The sequence below is a fragment of the Desmodus rotundus genome, chromosome 11, assembly GCF_022682495.2.
Source record: "Desmodus rotundus isolate HL8 chromosome 11, HLdesRot8A.1, whole genome shotgun sequence".
NCBI lineage: Eukaryota > Metazoa > Chordata > Mammalia > Chiroptera > Phyllostomidae > Desmodus > Desmodus rotundus.
In genome coordinates this window covers 22,369,435-22,391,601 of record NC_071397.1, presented here as the reverse complement: position 1 = coordinate 22,391,601, position 22,167 = coordinate 22,369,435, and the positions used below count along the sequence as shown (strand labels likewise).

Genomic DNA, 22,167 nt, shown 5'->3' with positions numbered 1-22,167 from the left:
CTTATGTCTGTCCATGATACATTAGACAATGTGAATCTTTGTGAACAGAAGACTGGATTTGAAAAGGCTAGGATTTTACTAACTCTTGGATTTTACCCAACACAAAAGTCTTGTCTTGAAGCATTTGAAAAGAAGCCACACCTGACTGAAAAGATCTCTTTGAAATCACGTGTTCTGTTTGTGACTTGGAACAGAAAAATGATAATGAAGCATCACCCTTGTCAAATAATGTTCCTGACTCCATGAGCAGCTCAGGAATCACAGGCAGCTCTGCCATTTACCTACACCAGGTGAAACGATCCAGAACTCTTACCACAGCCAAAATCTTGGTTTCTTACATTAATATACACTGATTTGGTGAGATTCCTTGGATATTGTAAAGGCTATCTTTAGAAATATATATATATTTCTTTATTTAGAAAATATCTGACTCAAAAAAATCAGGATAATCTTTCAGAAATGCTGAGCCACAAATCCAAGTTTCCTTCTTTGTTAAAGAAAGCAGCTCCATACACGATCACCAGAATTCACTGCTTCCAATGGCAACATTCCCTGGTATCAAAGGCTCCGCCGACTCTCCTGAAAAAAATGCCCAGTTTGTCTCTCTGAAAATCATTAATATGAATAGAGTCAAGGCCCCTACTACACAGAATTGCAAAGGCATTCAACAGGCCAACAGAACTGAATTTCAATCTCAGATTAGCCACTTTCTAGTGATGTAATCTGAACAACTTCTCTAACCCCTCTGACTCTAGTTTCCCCATTATTAAAGTGATATACTATCTACCTAAAAACAAATGCAAATGATCAAATATGATAACATGTAAATAGGTCTAGCAATGTGCCTGGCGACGTTTGCAGTTGATTTAAACTGATTGAAGATCTTAAAACTTCTCTTACTCCTTCTCCTGAGGTTCCAACCGTAAATTTTTCCAGTGATCTGAGAGGCTTTTCCCTTCGGCCTCATCACCACCACCTGAAGTGCTTCCAGGACTGGCAAAACAAGGGTTCTTCTAGACTACCCTGCCAAGAGGGCCTCTTTTCCCATGGTCAGCCTACGGCTGCCCCAACAAGGGAACCCCAACAGTGTGACCTCTCTTGCCTCTCTGATACGAACACTATTGCCAACCACATCAGTTCCTAGCTGCTCTTTCAAGGCATATAAGAAAGCCCATCCACTCAACAAGGCAGAGTTTTCCTCTGAGCTGTGTATAGCTGTCTCTTCTGGATAAGCGGGGCTGCTCCAGCTTACATCTGTCGTTCTAATTTTTATTCAGTTAGCACCCCACATCCACTAATCTAACCACCCTCTTTGCATATGAATATTGGGTAAAGCATGACAGATACAATCCTCAGTTGAACCCTTAATTTACTTTAGATTTCACAACTCACCATTTGACTAGTGTGTAATTCTATTATTTTTAACTAACATTCATTGAGTGTCTTACACTTCACCAAACACTTTCAAATATCTATTTGATCTTCACAGAAATCCTATGTGGTAGGTAAGCCAGATATTATTGGTCTCACTTTTTTAAGATGGGGGACAAAAACTTTAAAACAACTGGTTAAAGCTACTCGGCTAACCCATTGTCAAATAAACTAGATCCTAGGTCTTGTGGTTTGAAGTCCACGCCTTTCGCACTCTACTAAGTTGTCTCCTAGTGTCCTTGAGTACTATTTTTTATCTAACTGGTAATAAAAGTAAGCAAAACAAAAGGAAGCCTCTGAAATTAGCACCAGGGTATGGGTATCGAACCAAGTGATTAAAGAAAGCAAAAGTGCACCAAGAAATGCTTTCTTTAACTTGTATTAAAAACTTGACATTACTTATAAAAGCAAAAATATAAAGCTAAATTATTTTTTCAGATTATAAAAATTACACATGGTAATTACAGAAAATATTGAAAATGTAAATAAGAAAATCAAAAATTACCTGGTGCTCCTTGGAGTGTGTTGGATATTTGCGGACCTTTGTGAGCATGGGGATGATGTGAGGTGACAGGATTTTGACCTATCCATGTAGCTGCTCTGTGGAGAGCAGTCAAAGAGCCCAAGAGACAGAAGAGAGAAAAGTTAGGGGCTGCTGCAGGGTCAGCAGAGAGGTAAGGGAGGCTTGGACCAGATGAGACCATTGCTGGTGCTGACACGTGGTGTCTGAAACTGGGGTATACTGTGAGGGTACAGCTGCTGGAGCGGATGTAGAATATGAGCAAAGGAGAGAAACCAAGAACACCTCAGCAATTTGATACAACAGGAAAGAGAAGGGAGGAGTAGGTGTTGCAAATACTAGTCAAGAATTCTGTTCCAGATGTGTTACTGTTAAAGTACCATATATTTCGGACTATAAGACGCACTCCCCCACAAATTTGGGAGGAAAATGGGGTGCGTCTTATAGTCCGAATGTAGCTTGCCTGGCTCGCAGGGGGGTGGGGGGCAGGGGCGGCAGTGGAGCAGGGTTTTTTTTTCCTATTTTCCTCCTCTAAAACCTAGGTGCATCTTATGGTCCAAAAAATACGGTACCTATTGGTCATTCCTGTGGAGTATCTAGTGGCCAGTTAGCGGGATGTATGAGCCTGGAAAGCAGAGGAGAGTAGGAGCCCAAGAGAGAAAGGTGGACACATTATTATTACACCACACTGTCTCAGTGCACTAATGCAGCTTGAATTTTGTCTCAAACAGTAGCTATAAAATTCAAATAGCTGAGTGATCAGCACAGTTACGTTAGTTATCTAAGGTCAATTTCAATCAACTTGTTTAAATTAGTAAACTATGTGGCTGAAAATATTAAATTGAAAATACTACCCTTGAACAAGCTGGGTAGAGCCTATATAAAGATATTTACCTCCCTAATAATAATTTGTTTATTGATATTACAGGAAATTTTCCCAAACATCAGTTGCTCCCATTTGCTTGGTTAGTTTTGTTTTCTTTTGTTTTGTTTTGTTTTGGAACTGAGTATAACCTAATTTCTTAGTATTTATAAGGCAGACACAGTTGTCCAGATACATAAAGCAATTTTATTTTGAAATTATTTTAAATAGCAGCAATTGCCTACTCTTTCACTGTCTGGTTTAATATTAATTCAAAAATAATTTCTGAATAACAAAGTACTTTTATCCTTTTAAGCTTGCAGCAATCATGACTGAATCAAGCAGCTGTGTGGGGAAGGGTGTAAAGGAGTCATGTTATGTCTCAAGCTGATCCGTGGATCATCACGCAAACTCCTGATTATAATTTAGCTTCCTATCCTGTGCCAGTAAAAATATGTTGGTCTGCATGAGACTTACAACTCTCATTAAAATTATTACATTGATCTTCGGAAACATAATACATACATACATAACTTTTCACGTGAGAAGCCAGGAAGCAAAAAAGACATAATAAAATCTGAAGAAATAACAAAAGGAAAAGCTTGAGAGAAGATAGACTCAAATGGGCAGTTTCAACATCACCAATTAGACATAACAACAGGGATTCACCAGCTGATGGTGGTAGAGAAGAAAGAACAGCAGTGATGCACAGCTGAAGAAAAAGAGAAAATTAAACACCCTTAAAGCCTAAAAGGACGCCTGCCCCTATGGACACCTGCACTCAGCTTAGGTGAATGTTTGAAGAAATGACATATTGCTGTTGTGAGTTAATAGCTATCTCCCCGAACCTTATTGGTCTTTGATAGCGTCGGGGTGTCATGAAAAGAGCAAACCAAACGGTGTAGGAGAGTAGCATAAGAGGCCCAGGGAGAAACTGCCATACATAGCACAGTCTAGTGACAGGCTAGGCCATTGATGATACAATAGGGGGTACGTGATAATTTTTTCCAATGTGCACTTTACCATAGGCACCATGCTAAGTGCTTTATATGTATCTCTTTATTTACTCCTCAAACAACCTTGGAGATAAGTTTCATCTCTCTTTTACCACCATAGCAGCCGAGTCCCTGAGATTGTCTAAATCCTGGATACAAAAGCAGTTGCACGTAACACAACAGAGCTGCTTTAGGCAGGCCTCTACTGGGTACCAGTGATGGGAAACCATCCTGAACAAGCTTAAGGGGAAAAAGAAAGTAAGTTTGATTCATATAAGCAAACTGGGTTCACAAGGGTTGGCACAGCTGTTTCAAGGGCACTGGTACCCGGACTGGGGAGTTGCAGGACCCTGCCACTCCTCTCTGCTTCCCTCACTGTACTGGATCAGTTCCCTCCTTCTTCAAAGTGGCTTCCTCCTCATGGTGAGAAACAGGGCTGCCAGCAGCTTCTAGCTCATGTCTCCCAACGTCAACACCCGAGAGAGATGCCCTCTTCCTAAACCTGGAGCAGTTAATTGGCTGGTCTGCCTGACTACCTCAGCTGTTCACATCTCTAACCTCTGCATCAATCATGGCCAGAAGGGGAGGGAGCAGCACAGACAGGCCCCTGGGGGACCCTGGTGCGGGAGACCACCACGGATGGCGTGCACTACACTGTCTTAAGAAATCACTTCCCAAACAAAGTCAAAGAAAAGAAGCAGATCATTAAAAGAACATAAATGGGACCTTACTACATAATTTCAGAAGTTTAGTTCCAGAACATTCACGATAGATTAATTACTGATTCGTCTGCATGATGTGATACCACAACACAGGAAAATAAAATGCAGTCGACCCTTGAACAACATGGGGGTAGGTGACAGGCACCAAACCTTCACAGTCAAAATACCACATACAAATTTTGAACCCCCCAAAACTTAACAACTCATAGCCTACTGTTGACCAGAAGCATTACCAATGGCATGAAACAGACAATTAACATATTTTTTGTATGTTATATGTATTATATACTGTATTCTTACAATAAAGTAAGCTAGAGGAAATATTAAGAAAATCATTAGGAAGAGAAAAAAACATTTACAGTATTTATTGAAAATATATATATATTAGTGGACCTGCACAGTTCAAATCTGTGTTGTTCGAGGGACCACTGTACTTCAGAATATTCAGATTCTCATTTGTCTTTGCCTATGAAGGAACACCTCCATATATATCATTCTCTTTCTGAAATATTAAGAAGGAGTGAGTAGAGGTTTTAACCTGTGGAGTTCCAGTCTCCTTTAAGAATTTGATTAAATCTATGGACCACGGTCTGGAGATGAATCTTACCTCCGAGCTTTAAATTCACGCAGCTTTGAGATGCTACAAACCACATTTCTGCTCTGTCAGCTGACACCTGTTAGAGCCCACCTCTAGGGGGCGCTTCAGGAAGACTGTGAAATAGGAGGAGGAAGAAAAGTCTTGCTTTTTCCTTTCAACTCGCGGGTTCCTTGGGCACCGCCCAGCAATGCTTTCCCACCCAGTAGGGGCAGTTTGTTTCTGAAGCCGCAGTTGAGTCCAGCGTGAAGAACCAGCCTCGTGACATCCCCCCTTAGAGACCCCGCGCCAAATGCCCAATGTTCCTGCTAAGAGTTCTGGGTCCCAGGGCCACGTTGGGGAGGCTCCTCTGAGATCTTAGTTTCAGGTCTGTCGGGACGTGTCCCTATATTTCTGAATTTTCATTATAATACCAGCCCCTTTCCTTTGTTTCTCCGGCTCTAGGAATAACAGCAGCTCCCTGCAATTGCTACCTCTGTGATAACTTAGAATTCTTTTTTGCCTTTTCAGTTACCTTGTTAATAATTTACACTTAGTTAATAGTTCCTTATATTAAATTCCCTCTAGTAAAATAGTTGGTGTGATTTCTGTTTCCTAAATAGATAACTATGGCCACATTCCCAGAAATATGCATAATATTACATTCGTACACTCCATAAAAATTTTGTGTTCATTGATACTAAAATTCATCCGCAGCCACTTATGAAATCTGTGAACCCAAGATTAAGAATGTAGGGGTCTGATTCAGGACATGTTCAGTAATGGTTCTTAGAAACCAATTTGAAAGTGCTTGTGTTCTAGGCTATTGCTCACTAAATCGTTCAAGCAGTTTTATAAGTAAGTGCATTTACCTGTGTTGTGTGCTGTTTCCTGAAAAGTGGCCTTGGCATTTCGAGTGAGACATCACATTAGAAGACTACATATTCACCAGTGGAAAAATGCTTAATAAATCATGTTCCTGAAGGGGAATTTCATGGTTTTGAGGAGCTTCTGTTTGATCATAGTTTATTCTCTGAATAACATCAGAGAACTGATTTTTAAAAAGTCTATTCTTGTAATGTTTTACAACCTTTATTTTGGCAGGTCCCAATGAATCAAGTTCTCTTCCTTTAAGTAGATTCAAGGTAGAAGCTGATATTAAGATCTAGAAAATCGTAGGGCTGGTGTCGTGTGAGAAGTGTCATCTTTTTCTTCTAATAGAGATCACTCTAAGGTGAAATGTAGGTTCTCCAAGAAGAGGGCAAAATGATCTTGCGAGGCGCAGAAAGAACTTGTAGAGCTTTTATTTATATTCAGACTTTATCTCATGCTTTCTAAATTTTTATTTTTGTGCATGTTTTATAATATATGTAACTTATTAGTTTGGTCAGACATGTAAATATTTTATACATAAAAACCATGAATATATCCTCAACATGTTTAATAATAAGGGTCTACTTTTTTAATATTGGGATATCAACTGCTCTAATAATAAACAACTACCTGTTTGGAGCAAGGATCAACAAAATTCAGCTGCAGGCCAACTCAGACCCACGATCTATTTTTGTACAGCCCTCCAAGCTAAGAATGAAAGAAGTAGGAGGAAGGGGAGAATATGTGATAGAGACTGTATGTGGCCCACAATACTAAAATCTATACTAACTGTCAAAAAATCTTTATCTCCTTCTACTCTGGAGTAAGCCAACTAAAACACCTCCAAAAGTCTTTGAAAGGAAGAGGGGTATTCTCTTTCTCACTGGATTAATGAAATTAGTGCAAATGAAAAGAGGATGGGGGCAAGATCATAGGTTAATATTTATGGCCCAGCAATAGATGTGACAGACTTAAAAGATAATAATCATTTGAACAGGGATGAAAAGTCAAGAGCAAATGGAGCAGCAGTGAAGACACTGATAACTTCTGCGAGGGTGATAGGGGCTCTGGAAGGGGAGCTATTACACTGGCCCAAAGGGTCTCACAATTACGCTTCATTCTGTGAGAAAGAAGTAAGTAAGCAAAAAAGTAAGTTGACAATAGGAGTTTTGTATCAATGTCCATGACTATAAAATTTTGTAATGACTATGTTCAAAAGGTGATTCTGAATCATTAAAATTAGGGTAAATTATTTTCAGTACCTTCTATTAAGGAGTGGGAAGTACATGCATATCAGAGAAAAATGGCTGAAATAAACATTCCTAAACTTAATAGGTTAATTTACATCCAAGAAACTTGGCTATGCAGAATGACTTGATGCCCAGTTGACCAATTATTGATAACATAAAGACAGAAACAGAACCTTAAAACCAAAATGCTGAGAACCAATTCATTGAAGATGCCCCTTAGTACCTGTTAATGAAGAAGAGAAAATTTAAATATGGGGTAATTAGGCTACCTATGTTAGCGGCAATAAGGCTTAACAGTAGGCCTAATTAGCTGTAATAAGTTACTTCTATTCCATTTTCAAGTTCACTGAACATGCTATTCATAGTATCTAAAATCTGGAAACTGGGAATATATCTGTCCTTTGACCACAAAATCAAGTAGAATTAACCTTTTCAAATTTAGATATAAATGCCTGATAGAAAGCATGTACCCACTGGAGTCTGTGTCTGCCAGGCTGGAAAGTTTTATTGCTCGCTAAAGCACCATATTAGAATGTGAACAGCTTGAACACAGAGGTTATGTCTGTAGCAGACACTGCCAGTCGACTATACTATCCATTCTACCTACATTCTTTCTAACAGAACTTCAATTTTGTTCGAGGCAACTGTGTAGTCAACTGAAATTATCCAATCTCACACCTATGAGTGGCCATGTCACCAAGGACTTGCCAATTAGTATATGGACCAAGTCCCTAAGGAGGGCATTCCCTCCAGAATAACAAGGCAGAGCTTGCAGGCAGAAGGCTTTCGGTTCTTCCACCCTCTTTCTGGAATGCAGACTTGGGCCTAGAGGAACAGTAGCCACTCACCACCACAACAGGAGCCACATGCTAAACACATAATATTTATCCTGTTACCATAACATGATAAGTATTATTCCTTATTGATAAGCGAGAAGGCAAAACAAGCCTGTCACTGGCAGCATCAGTGAGGAGCTGAACCAGTTCTAGGGTACCTATCTCTGGACTCTTTTTTTTTTTTTTTATGTGAGAGAAGAAAACTCCTTAATTTTTTAAGCTATTGCTGATCAAGTGTTCTGACACACTCGACCTAAGGCAGTTCTGCCTTTTACAGTGTGTTGTTATTGTGCTAAGTACAGTGTTAAATGCCTTAAATACATGACCTAATTTCATTGTTTAAATAGCTTAGAAGGAGAAAAATATTATTCCTTATTTATAAGGGTGTTAAAAATTCCATCAAGAGGACCCAAAGTAGCAGAACTCAAACTCAAATCCAGATCTGAAGGCCTCTCTTGCTGTTTGTACCACGCTAAACCCAGTGCACTGCATGGAGATAACTGTGCAATACGTTTCATTTGGAGACGTTTGTATTGTAGACAGCCATAGAGACCAGAGGAGTGTCACTCTCCTGGTCAAAGAGCATATTTACTTACTCATCGAAAATAATGAAATCCCTGCTTTCCTCAGAGCTTTGCTTGTATTCCAAAGTAATAAAAATAATGTCTTCACTGGGGCAAAGACAGGCGGGGTTTGCCAACATTCCCTTATAAGCTAGGGGTTTCCTAAGCTCAGGGGTCCCCAGCTGTAGCACATACCCCTGTGTGCGCAGTTTTCACCCGGGCCCACATCTGCACCGCCCATGAGACTTGGGGGCGAGGGAAACTGATGCAAACATTAAGCTCATGCATAAACTGTCTAAATACATCTGGGCTTGTTGTCTCTTTACTGAAGAAATCTATGGGACTGTGGCAGGTCGGCCTAGCAACTACAGTAGTCGTTACTGCTCTGAGGCTGGTCCACCACTTTCCAACGGACAGAGGATATTTAGGTGGTCCAGTTGAGAAATCTCTTTTTGACCCAACAGGATGATGTTGAAAGAATCAAGAACCTACCATTCAAGTACCTCATACGATATTAACGTATAATTCTCCCAAAGTAGTGGTTCTTAACCCTTTGTTATTTATCACAGTTCTGAATTCTAGAATTTTGGCAATATACTTGAAGGGATTGAATACTAAAATCATCATCGTCATCAAAGTCATTGACGATAACACAAATCGCTGTTAAAACATAATATCTCACAGCTTCAATAAAGCTTCCCTCGCATGACCTCATTCATTCTCTGGGAGCCTTTCTACAGGACCTGTTGGAAAAGAGCTGTCTCCTACCCTGAGCTTATTTTCTTATATCTTCATAGTGTAAAAAATTTCACATGTCTCAAAAAGCATACACTGTTTCTTTAAAGCCAGTTTTGTATTGACTGAACTGCATCATGCATCCCATTCACTCTACGTTACATCTCACAGAGCTGAGTGACAGTATTGAGTTGTAGCAAAGATAAAATGCTATACTTTGATAAAAAAAAATGTTGTCTCATATAATTTAGTGAAGGGTTATGCCTAGCACACCAGATAAGGGCCACTGTTCTGGAGTCTGTGGACAGCACATCAGTACTTGCTAACACTCACTGTGCGCAGAGATTGATATTCCAGGCACAGTGGAGGATGATGACAGACATTTTTAAATGTTCTCTGCCATCAAAGGCATAATATACTTTGGAAAACAGGACATATGTGAAATATCCAAAGAATTCATCTATAAACAATATTATTACAAGAACCAATTAATTCAGTGAGTGTAAATCTCAGTCCACAATCCAGGTGCAGAGAAAACATTGAATTTCTTTATTATCTTCAAATAAACTAAATGCAGCTCCAGATACCCAGCCTACTAAGTTTTCTCTTCTTCCAGAATGCACAGAGGTTGTATATGTTATAGCTCCAAGGATAGAAAGGGATCCCCTTGCCCCGCAGTCCTGGCTCATCCATCGTCACCAGTCGCTGCTGAGGCCTGGCTAAGATCATTCCTTCATTGGGACACAGGTGTCTTTGGCAAGTCTGGGAGGCCCTGTGCCCAAAATGAGCCATGTGGTCTTCTTCTCCTCCAAGGAAACTCTCCACCCACTCAGAGTTTGTTTCCATGGAGGAGTGCCAGGGAACACACCCGCTGTGATCTGCCAACTTCTCTCCCTTCCTCATCAGGGAGAAGATCCTCTCTTCCTCTTGTGTTCCCTCTTTCTCTCTCTCCTTCTCTCTACTTACTTTTTCTTCTTGGACACTTAACATCATCTCAATTACATTTTCTACAATTATTAAACATACAACAAAAACTAATAATTAGATTGCATCCATTATGTGTCAGGCACTATTCGAGTACTTTATTATATTCACTCATCAAATTCTTATGCAACTTTCTGAGAGAGCATTATTATTATCCCCACTTCACAATTGCAGAAACTAAGGCATGGGTGGTGACTTTGTTCAAGGTCTTTTCACTAGTAAAATTGCTAAGTTTGACCTTAGTACTGATAAGGGGAGTCACTGACCTCAACAAGCTTCCGTTTTTCAATATACTCTTGTTTGCACAGTGCTATGGAATCTTCCTCACAAAATGTGAACCACTGGTTTATGTGAAAACAGCACATAAATATGCTTCAGTTTTTCCCCTTGTGTTTTTTAACCATAAACTATATTCAGCCATATCTTAAACACCATTATAAAAACCTTACAGTGTTGGGGATGTCTTATAACTTTTAACTTCAGGTGGGTTTAGATTTGAATAACATCAGGTGGAAAAGGTTTAACTCAATTGTTCAAAAACAAGGAGCATTCAACTTTCTGAATTTATTACTCAATTTTGTCTGGATTCTGGACAGCTGCATAGTTATCCTGTGGTAATGAGTGCTAGCAGTTTTAATTTGTGGTTTTATAGGAAGCAAGGTCAAGAATGTTTAGATCACAAATCCTCAACCCTGTCCCAGAGGTTTTTAGATTCACCATCACAGGAAATTTCAAATAACATTCAAGTGAAAATCAATCTCCTGGACTCCCAAAAAGTACTCCTTTGAGGGATCCTGACTTTCTGGGATAGAGAAAAGCTAGAAGTAATGATATTTCTCTCCATCTCTCTCTCTCTCTCTCTCTCTCTCTCTCATTTGAAAAGCTAAGGCCAAATCACTATACTCTTAATACTTTATTTCCATACTGTGAGATTTCCAGAAAATTTGTTCACATCTAAATGAATACTATGAAAAAATGAAAACTTTTCTTGTTACAATTCATCCAACATGATCAAATGTGAAATGGAATAAGCTATGTGCGGCCTATTTTTTTGTATGCCTGATAGTAACTACGAATAAGCAGCTTTCATTTTTTTAAAGGAGAAGTACAAAGTCTGATGGGTATTTCAAGAAGAAAAATCAACTACAATTTATTCACTCTATCATAGCCTGTCATGTAACAGCTGAGCCCTGGCACCACCACCAGCGAACAAATGTGCCAAAGACAGCAAGATGCATTAGGGAGATAAAGCACAGCTCCCTTCATGCCAAAGCACCTACTTGAACAGACGAAGAGAGGTGTACTTGAAGAAGGTGGGTGCTGAGAAGGCAGCAGTGACAACGCAACAAAGGACAATAATTGAGAATGTCGGTCGTATTCCAGACCTCCAAGACAGGGCAGCGGCCATGTGTCTTTTGACATTGCTATTTGGAACAGAGTCATCTTTCTCATTAGGCTCTTTAAATGCCACCTGGCCATGCTGACAAATCTCCAACACAGAGATAAATTTCAGTATTTCCCAAAGAAAGGTGTTGTAGAAAGCTAGACAAAGATAATGTTAACACAATGCAAAACTCTAACTTGCCCCCGACATATTATCGTGTTGTCACAAATTATGGTAGCTCAATCTGAAAACCTAGGTGCAGATCACAGAATGGCTTGGCAGTTTATACCTTCTATTATTGCTGAGAGAATGATCCATGTGCCACAGCTAACTGAGCCCACAACTAAGCTCAGAATGTCATCTTCTAAACTCAAATCAAGAATTTGGTGATGGCCTCTCAGTTCCCAGATGCAGAGCAGCCAGAATATGTTTGAATCCACACCCAACATAAGCATCCAGAGAAGATACTCAGGAAAGAGTGCTGTGAATTTCTTAAACCATGGAAGGTTACTTATCACAAAGGCCCTGATTCCCTCTTTACCTCCTAGAGAGCAAAGCTATTCTAGATAAGAGAGCAAAGAAGAGGGAAAAAATTGAGACCTGAGATAAAATAAGGTTAAAGTGATTGCTGTGCTACAACCTCTGACCATGAAAAGCAAGGAAATGCTAAGTATTGGGTTGGCCAAAAACTCTGAATGGTTTTTTCTGTAAAATAAAAGACACATTTTTCTTGTTTACCAATAACTTTCTTCATTTGGATACTTTGAGTATGTCGGCTATTTCCCACATGGGTATAATGTTGATTGTTCTAAAGTAATGTCTCAACTTGATCGCTATCAACTTCAGCTTGTCTGCCTGACCTTGGAGCAATGTCCAGTGAGAAATCTCCAGCATGATACTTCAAAAACCACTTTGGACACACTCGATCGGCCACAGCCCCTTCTCCATACACCTGCACAAATCCTTGTCTGTGTTTCAGCTGTGTTTTTACCTTTCTTCAAATAACAAAGCATAATGTGCTGAAAATGTTGCACATTTTCTTCCATCTTGATAGTAAATGGCTACACAAAAATTCACCGATTTTGATTAGTTTTTTTAAATGCATGTTGATATAACTGTTCTCACAATACAATCCAACAAAATTGTTTCAAATGAAGTTAAAGACAACTAAGTGCTACTAGAGCCATCTTATGGAAGAAAACCAAATGAACTTTTTGGCCAATCCAATAATTAACAATTAGCAATGCTGCTCTCATAATTAGAAGTGTACTACATTAAGGAGAAACTTAACCATAAAATCTCCAACCTGACTGAGATGATTATCACCCCTAGAAGTAGGACCACTGGGGCACAGCCTAGTACTAGGAAGACCTATAAACACATTCTAGATCCTATTAAGGCTTCTGTGATTTCGTATTTCCCTCAGGACAGCAGTTCTCGAAGTGTGGTCTGCATGAGTGGGTAGTGCAGTCTACCCACTAGGAGTCCTCAAGATCCGTTCAGAAGGAACACCAGGTCAAAATATTTTTGTAATAATAAGAAGCAACCATTTGCCTCTTTCTTTGGGTTTTTCCAGCACTTACAGTGCAAAAGCAACATGGGTTAATGAGCCAAACTACTGGCACCTCTGCTGAATCAGTCATCGCATTCTCTGTGCCTAGCATGGGGGGGGGGGGTTTGTTTCACTTAAGAGTGTCCTTGATGAATCAATAAAAATTATTAACTTTGTTAACTCTCAATCCTTAAATTCACTTCTCTTAAAACATGTCATGTGACAAAATATGCACAAAGCTCCTCTGTTCTATACCAAAGTACAAGGGTTGTCTCGAGGAAAAGCACTTACCTGATTGAGTTGAAGGTGAACGAGCTGGCCAGATGTTTCAGTCAATAGAGAATGATATGCCATCCACTCATCAGACTAATATTTCTTGAGTTCAGTGTTAAAAAAAAACTCACCAGTCATCAAATAATGACTGGTGAGTTTTCAGTCATTATTTTTTATAATAACAGTTTTATTAACATATAATTCACATACTATACAATTCACAAATTTAAAATATAGAATTCAATGGTGTTTAGTATATTCATAGAATTGTGCAACCATCACCAAATCAATTTTAGCACATTTTTATCACCTCAGAAAGAAACCCCGTAATCATTACCAGTCATTACACATTTCTTCCCAACTTCTCCACGTCTGGGCAACCACTACTTTACCTTTTCTCTATATAAATTAGTCTATGCTGGACACTTCACATGAGTCAAATAATATATGATCATTCCTGGCTGGCTTCTGAGCATGTTTTTGAGGTTCATCCATGTTGTAGAATGTATCAGCCCTTAATACATTTTTATTACCAAATAATATTTCATTGCATGGATAGGCCACATTTTATTTATTTCATCAGTTGATGAAGATTTTGAGTTATTTCCACTTTTTGGCTATTATGATAATAATATCCTGCTATGAATTTTATGTACAAGGTATTGTGAGGGTTTTTTTTTTCATTTCTCTTGGGTATATATATACATAGGAGAGCAGTTGCTGGGTTACATGGTAACTCTACATTTAACCTTTTAGGGAACCACCAGACTGTTTTCCAAAGCAGCTATGCAATCATTCATAAAAACTCTCAGCGCTAATTTATTCACTCATTTAGGAAATACTTATTGAAAACTTACTATGTCCAATTCCATGTGCTAGATATTAGTGATGCAATGGCAAATAAAAGAGTCTCCACCATAGTTGAGATTGTAATTTATCAGCAAAGAGAGACAGAATATTAACATTTGGGTTAAGTACAATGATAGGCAAAGCACAGAGTACATAGGACCAGGAAATAGAAGGACCTAACCTGTTTAGATGCCTGGTAAGATCTCCCCGAGGAAGAAATGTTTTCACGGAAACTCAAGTAGAGCGATAATTGGAATTAACTTGGCAAAGAAGGAGGAAAGTGTTTAGGATCTTATGCAAAATCCTAGAGGTAAGGAGGGGGCTGTTCTGCTTGAATGACCAAGAGAAATCCAATGTAACTGTATACTGTATAGTGTGCAAAATAAAAGAGGGTCAAAATTGAGTCTTGTGAAGTACACAGGGACCACTGAAAGGTTTTTAATAGAGCAATAACACAATCAGTTTGTGTTCCTTAAAGAACACATGTGCCTCTCTACCTGGAGAATGGATTGGAGGGAAACAAAACTAGAAGCTTGAAACAAGCCTAGAGGTTATAGGCAAAGATAGTTGAAAAGTTAGGTGGCCCAAACTACGGTACTGGTAGTGGTCCTGGGGGAATGAGATGGAATCAAGAAACATCCCAAGAGTAGGATCAATAGCACTTGGTGATTGATCGCATACAAAGGGCAAGAGAAAGGGAGGACTCAAAATAGATTTTCTATTTAGGTCCTGGATGGATGGTAATGCCATTCAGTAAGACAGAGCTATAGGGAGTATGCCAAATCATGATCCACGGGTCAATGAGCAAAAAGGCATTTCCTGTATTCCCACTGTCTGCAAGGTACTGGGCTAGAGCTGTGAATATAAAACTAAATAAAATATCATTCTGCTGCAGGCAAAATGATAATACCCCCAAACGTGTCCACATCCTAACTCCTTAAGCCTTTAAATATGTTTCCTTTCATGGCATTCAGAGAAGAGTTAACATAGCAGTCCTAAACCACTAGCCTTGAAAAGACCTACTGGCTAGAGTAGCCCCTTGTCCAGCATCTGGGATTTTAGATTTTATAGGGTTCCCACCATTGACTGATAAGAGTGGCTCACTGTGCCCAAAATGTTTGTGCAAACAATATGATTGATGGTAAACACCTGCTTTCCTCCTGGGAGTCTGAACTTTTGGTACAAGGCAGCAAAGGATGCCCCGGTGACCAGTCCTAATAAAACCCTGGACACTGTGTCTCTAATGAGTTTCTCTGGTTAGTGACAGTTGGTGTGTGTTGTCACAACTCATTGCTAGAAGAATTAAGCACGTTCTGGTTTACTCCACTGGGAAAAGACCCTTGAAAGCCTGCACCTGTTTTCCCCTAGACTTTGCCCCATGGGCCTTTTCCCTTGGTTGACTCTGCTCTGTATTTTTTTTGCTGTAACAAATTATGGCTGTGTGACTATATGCTGAGGCCTGTCACCCTAGCAAAGCCTCAAACTTCCAACACACATGGCAAAAGGGATTTTGCATATGTGATTAAGAGCCTTAATATAAGGGATTGTCTTGGATTATTGTGTGGGCTCAATGTAACCAAAGCAGAAGTCAGAGTGATGTGATTGCTGCTTTTGAAGATGGAGGAATGGGTCATAAGCCAGGGAACATGGGCAGCCTCTAGAAGCTTTAGAAAAAGTAACAAAATAGATTCTCCCACAGATCCTCCAAAAGGAAACGTGTCAACACCTTGTGAACTCGTCTTGGACTTCTGACCTCCAGCACTGCCAGATAGTAAATTGATGCTGTAAATTTGTGGTAAGTTGCTACAGCAGCACTAGGAAACTAATACAGATGCCCTAAAGGATCATGAATTTTTATGGATGAGACAAATACATAAACCCATAATAATTTCCAATTTCACTCACAAGCTTTAACTATCCTGCACTATCTAGTTTACCATAACTATTCTCTTTCCCAGGATAATGACAATATTTATGAATAGTCAGAAAGTACAGCCTTTCCACACTACCCAAAGAAGGGTCCATATGGTGTTGTTCTTGGTTCCCATCATAACTTAAAGGGAAAGTTTCACAATATCTGGAGCTGTTGACGTCTGTAAATTAAGGAGTACAATGTCCTTAAGTGGTTTGCAGCACGAACCCATGTAGGTGACACCCACCTTGACTTCCATATGCAAAAAGAGAAGTGATAGCATCTACATCATAAATCTGAAAAGAATCTGGGAAAAGCTTCTGCTGCCAGCTTATGTTATTTGCCATTAAAAACCTGGCTGATGTCAGTGCTATATCATCAAGGAATACTGGCCAGAGATCCGTGCTGAAGTTTGCTGCTGCCTCTGCAGCCACTCCTATTGTTGGCCGCTTCCCTCCGGAGACCTTCACTAACCAGATCCAGGCAGCTTTCCAGGAACCTTTCCACGACTTCCCGTGGTGACTGACCCCAGGGCTGACCACCTGCCTTCCACAGAGGTGTCTTAGGTTAGCCTGCCTACCATCGTTCTATGTTACCAAGACTCTCCTCTGTGTCATGTGGACATTGCCATCCTTTGCAACACAAGGGAGCTCACCCAGCGGGTCTGAGGTGGTGGATGCTGGCTCGGGAAGTTCTGAACATACCTGGCACCGTCTCCTGTGAGCACCCATGAGAGGTCCTGCCTGATCTCTAGTTCTGCAGAAATCCTGAAGAGAGTACAAAGGAAGAGCAGGCTGCTGATCAAAAGGCTGTGGCCAAGGAGGAATTTCAGGGGGAATGGATTGCTCTAGTTCCCCAATTTACTGCTCCTCAACTCAAGGTCACAGACTGATCTGAAGGAGCAGGTGGCCTCTGTGCCTGCAGAGCAGGTCCCCATTGAGAACTGGTCCACAGCCCCCACTGCTCAACCCCTGAATGGGCAGGAAGAATCAGAGCAGTCTTCAGCTGGTCTTCCGCAGACTCTTAAACAACAAGTGGAAATAAGGTTGGTGGAAAGTAGTTTCTGAAAAAATAATAGAAGAAATAAAGAAAGAAAAAAGAAAGTAAAATTTAAAGAAACAGTTTGTTATAGATTGACAAAAGTAGGATAAAACTGGCTCACTGGACATTTCAACTCTTATCTCATATTGCACATAACACGGTGCAATGCAAAATTTAAATGACAAACTGGTGTATCAAATCCTGAGTCAGAAAACAAAATGTATAGGCATTAATGCCTGCTTTAAACATTTGGGGGGGGGCTAGGAACAATACCCTAGCTGGCAATGTATCAGGTTAGAAAACTCTAGTAGGTTTTCCTGATATAAAGTAAAAAGTAACATGATTTTAATTACTGTGAGACAGAACTAATTGATGAAATGGTCAATAATACATACAAAACAAGGCTTCCACTACCCAGAAAACAGGTGTCTGCTTGATGGGAAGGCAAAGTTAGACAATACAACCGCCTTTAATTTCACAGTCTGTGATTCTTCATAAAAATTTTAAAGATCAATTATGTCCCATCAGTGTTAGATCCAAGCCAAACTAAGTGATTTATGTACAAATATCCTCACACATGGAGCAATTATTGATGGAGTAACTTATCTTTATTAAATACGAACTCAAGAGATTATATTGGCAAGTAATTTACACTTACAACTCTCTACACTTCGTAACACACCTCCACTTTCTCTTTTAAGAATACACATTTTAAATAACTAGAGGACAAGAAACACTGCTTTTATTTTAGAACTAGATTAAACACAGTAGTTTAATACAGTGATTCAGATGTGTTCATAAACTTTACGTGATATTGTGTCTAATCCAGCTTTTCGAAATGAGATCTTTCAGTGGGACTGCATAGCAATGAAAACTCTTCTCCCTGAGAGCTGGCTTCATTTATTCATTATACAAACGTTCATTCAGTATTTACTACTACGATGAAGACATAGTGCTGGGCATAGATGAGTAAAGAACAGCCTCTGACCTCAAGGAGCTCATAGGCTAAAGGTGGAAACTGACCCCGGAACAGATAATTACAAACATGAGATGAAAAAACACGGTGATAGAGATATGCAATGGACAGGCGCCTGACGCAGCCTGAGGGTAATACGAAAACACGCTGGAGTCAGGAGCACTTGCTACCAGCCTTAATGACTGGGGCAGGAGGCATGCAGACTTCAGCAGATGGGACTCAGTCACTAAAGACAAAAAGGGAGTAAAGCCCCCTAGTGTGTCCAGACAACCACAACAGCCGAATCTGCTGGGAGCATGGGTCATTCTTCTGATCACTGTAGACCTAGGTTTGATTTGCCTCATGAATTATGCAGTTATTAATGAGTAACAGCTGAAGTGTCATAACACAGCAGACATTCAGTTAGGGGAAAATATATTTAAAACTCATTTTTGTTTTAACAGTGCCATATTGATAGATCCCTCTACACTATCCAATTCACTAAAAACAGTTAATGTTTGGGGTCAATTTAATACTCTCCCCAATTTTTATTGCCATTTTTTATTGTATCCTGAGGGATTTTATATTTAGATGTTTAGGCAAGGAGAATCCTAAGTCTTCTTTTGCTATCTTCTTAGATTAAACACCACAAAAGAAAAATCCCTTGGAAATAATATTAAGTCTGAGAAGAATCCAGGAAAATACCCCCATGCAGCCTAACGCACCAGGAGCATTACTAAATCCGTATTGTCCCGCAACTGTCACATCGTCCTGAGCTGTAAATGAGCTGAAGTATATCTACAAAACCCACCCATGGAGACAGATTAGTAGGAATGTACTCCTGGAGCAGACTGCAGCAACAATAAACTTACCCACGCATCACCCTAGAATACCTAGCTCTTAAAGAAAATCCCATAATAATTGGACTAAATAATACTACCTTGAAAAATGGTGATAATAGGTTATATAACCAGCTTATGAATAAATATGTAAATAGAATAGGTAGAATTAACTAAATGCCTTTCCAATTACATTCCCAATAACCTGTAAGAAAATCTTACCACTATTCAGTATATTCTTCAGTAAAGTGTGAGGTATAACATTAAGAACACTGTAGGCATAGAATCTGAAGTAATTATGCTTTGCAAAAATCTCAAAATGCTTTTAGTTCCTTTAACACAACTGCTGAAAAGATGTAAGGCAACTGGACTATCTTAATTTTTCAGGTGTAACTGCTTTATCAGAATGTATTTTTAAAAAGAAGAGCCTGGGAATATGAAAAAATAAATTATCTTTGTGTACCAAGATGTAATTCCCAGCTAAATGTAAACTCAGCAAATCAAAGTTTACATTTCACAATTGCATTTACATCAATCACATCCATCAACTGTTTAAAAGTCCAGTCTTTGTTTAAGGCTAAAATGAGTTGTTAAGGACCACATAGTGACAGAGACTTAGATATAAAAGTGTGATAAATTTCACTTTGCTTATTCATCAGCCACAGGGGGACAGAAAGGAGAAGAATTGACCATGTACTCTGGGCCAGACTGAACAAGTTCCTGGAAACACAAAAACCAAGTCATAAGAGAAATAGAAACAAAGAATTGAGAGACGTGGAAACAGCTCCCTGGGAAACGTGGAGACAGGTTTCCAGATGAAGGTACTTCACAGAAGAAGAATCTAACTAAGCCTTGAATGTTGAAGTTCACCAAGCAGAGATGGTGACGAAGGAAATCCCAGCTTCGGAGGTCAACAGAGTCACCAATATATAGCAAGACATGGGTTTGTGCAGAGAATTCTGCCTGCTCTGACGCTGCTAGGACATGAGTGCGTGTGTGAAAATGCTGGGAGACAGCAGAGTAGTCAGGACTTTCATACAGGGTTACTACGGCCTACATCAAAGGAAGCAGGAGAACAAGATGCACAAAGGTATGAGTAGAATGAGTAGAAAGGTAACTGAAGTCATGTGATGAGCTGGAATCATGGACACAATTTAGAGGCTGTACCTATCCCAGTGACAGCCAGTGGGGAACTTAACTAAGATAGTGAAAATGGAGAGAAGGAAATGGACCTGAAAGACATACCAGAGGCAGAATAAACAGGAATCGACAACAGAACAGACACAGAGAGAGAAGAAGACAGACTTACTGATATGAAAGCATGGGATAATGCTATTTCATAGAGAAAGGGAACACAAAGAGTAGATGTATAGGCAAAGAAAATGAGTTCAGCATTTTTCTACACTGGGCACACAGTACCCACAGGATGGCCAAGCAGAGATGCTCAGTGTATGATTTGGGGTAGGACCGGCAGAAGCAAGGAACTGATGTCATTGTCAATTTTTTGAGAAGCTAAAGTCTTTGAGGCCAGGGTCTTTGCCTTTTACCTCTTGCACCCACTGCCCTACTTACTGTCTGGAATAGAGTAGACACTAGATAAATATTTATTTAATTATACTTGTGAAGGAATAAGCACAAAAGGAAAAGATAAGGCATTAAGAATAGAACCCTATAGTCAGGGCACGTGCCTGGGTTGCAGGCCAGGTCCCCACTGGGGGGCACATGAGAGGCAACCACACATTGATGTTTCTCTCCCTCTCTCGTTCCCTTCCCCTCTCTCTAAAAATAAATAAATAAATAATTTTTTAAAAAGAATAGAACCCTATAAATATATTTGGGGCACAACTATACAAAAAGGACAGGCAAAAGTAGAGATCCCAAAATTGGGAACAAGAAAATGTCAGAGAAAAAGGGAGAGAACCAGGAAAGAAATATATCTTAGATGTCAAGAGAGAACAATAATGTGTAGGGAACAAAACTGGAGAAATACGGTGTAATTTGCTGGTAGCAAATTACAAAGAAGACAGCTGACACCAAAATGCAAATGAATTCATTTCTAAAATATATTTAACCTATGTGGGCAGACGTCTGCTATAAACTAGGTTTAGTGACTACAAAATATTAATCTGATAATTAATTAACATTTACATTTACAAATGTCTCAAAAATATTCTTTATATTTACCACTATAATCATGCAAAGATAGATTGATTTAATTGCATTAGCTAATAAGATAACTCAAACCTAGAGAAACACGTAATGTGCTGGAGTTCCCATAAAAAACTGAAAACACATTGTTCAACGGTTTATTACACATCTTTCATTACACCATTTTTCTTCTCTTTTCTTTATTTTTTTAAAGATTGTATGTATTAATTTATTTATTTTAGAGAGGGGAAGGGAGGGAGAAAGAGAGGAAGAAAAACATTACCTAATCTGTGGTTGCCTCTCGCACACCCCTACTGAGGACCTGGCCCGCAACCCAGGCATGTGCCCTAGATTGGGAATTGAATGGGCAACCCTTTGGTTTGCAGGCTGGCATTCAATCCACTGAGCCACACCAGCCAGGGCCATTACACCATTTTTCAATCAGAGTCTTTTGTTCTAAGCTCTTTATAAAAACCTATCAGAGAAGCACTCCTACCCCCCCCCATTCCTTCTTAACATAAGTACCCTCTAAACTGACAGTTTCCCAACACCTCATCCTCTAGGGATGCGGTTAGGATACTTTCTTCTCATGTTTATTTCTCATTCACAAAAGGCCATTGCGTTTGTTGTAAACACTTCTCCAAAATGTATTTTCTTTGGCCAGAAACTAAACTTAATCAGTTAAGTATCCAGAGAGAGAAAAAGACCCAGGCATTTGCAAGGAATTTTACCTCCAAGAATCATAAAAACAATAGTCCGAAAGTCTTTAATCATGTAGTCCTAAACACCCCAAGCCTTACTGCTTCTCAGAATCGCCTGGGTTCTTTCCAACTTTCCCTATCGCACTTGCATCTGACCCTGAGGAGCCC

General features: G+C 39.6%; 1 pseudogene; it reads left to right on the top strand.

Annotated features, from left to right (window-relative positions):
- Positions 1-15,178: 15,178 nt before the first annotated feature.
- Positions 15,179-17,069, top strand: LOC112319253 (small ribosomal subunit protein uS2-like; annotated as a pseudogene).
- The last annotated feature ends 5,098 nt before the right edge of the window (positions 17,070-22,167 follow it).